Consider the following 1,278-nt stretch of genomic DNA (forward strand, 5'->3'; position numbering starts at 1 on the left):
AAGAGTAATATTGTAAAAAGTTAGAGTTAGAAAAAAAGTGACAAGACATTTATCTTTGTTTGTGTTATTTTAATTTTATTAAAAATTTTAAAAATTTTGATTTTTCTACAAATGAAATTAGATAAAATAAAGTTAAAAACTTTAGAATACAAATAAAGTTAAAATTAAAAAATTTTAAACTCACACATAAAATAAAATTAAATTTTAAATAAAATTTCAATCCACACATAAAATTAATTAGAGTAAAACTCAAATCCTATCATATCTACCTAGCTATTGTCTAGGTGTGATAATAATTTATATAATTTGATCCCTATCTTTTAGGATAATTCTATGGTACCTTTTGTGTTAACTTATTATCAATATGGGCAATTCTATGGTGCCTTTTGTTTGGTGTCTAACTTTTGCTTAAATTATTTTTTATAATAACTTTAAAATATTTAAAATTTTTTAATTTTTATACTTTTAAATTTAGAATTAATTATTTTACCTATTTTAGTAATTAGATAATACTTTATAAACACCATAGCAAACACCATCATTTTAATTCTGAGAGTAACAAGGACACTCATTTCTATCCTTGTCAACAAGATCAATGACACCTATTATTAGCCTCACCAACTTTATCAATTTCGTACTTCCAGTTTCAGAAAAACAAATTAATAGCTACAGTGTTTTGTTAGTTTTACGTATATATCCTAATTAAAGATCATCTTATAGACTAAAATCCTAAATTGGTATTTAAACTTTTTATATAGCTTTTTTAATTATTTTTGCAAGATTTAAATAGTACAATTAGGAAAAGTACCTAAAATGTTAAAATTTGACTCTTTTAAATTTTAAATTTTATTTTAAAAAATAAAGTGTGATCTTTCACTATTTATTTTATAAATAAAATAAAAAATATAAAAAAATTATTTAAAAATAAAAAATCACACTTAGAAGCTCCAAATTCAAAAGGTTATGTATGTTTACTGAATAATCACTCTTATGATTTAAAATTTTAAATCAAAGAAAAGGATTTAGCTTAAGATAATTATTAGTAAATATTTTTTTATTTTTTATTTTATTAAATACACAACAAGAGAATTACTAAAATTTTAGAATTTAGAACTTTTATTTTTTTTTTCAAGTATTTAATGTTATCAACCCTCAACTACTTTTTTTTTGTTTCTTGCACTAATTGCTTTCAGCTCAACAAGAAACTTGAAACCAATACTTGTATAGAAAGGTCAATTAATACATTTAATGAAAAATCAAATAATAAATGTTCAATTT

This window comes from Arachis duranensis, chromosome 9 (genome assembly GCF_000817695.3).
Source record: "Arachis duranensis cultivar V14167 chromosome 9, aradu.V14167.gnm2.J7QH, whole genome shotgun sequence".
NCBI lineage: Eukaryota > Viridiplantae > Streptophyta > Magnoliopsida > Fabales > Fabaceae > Arachis > Arachis duranensis.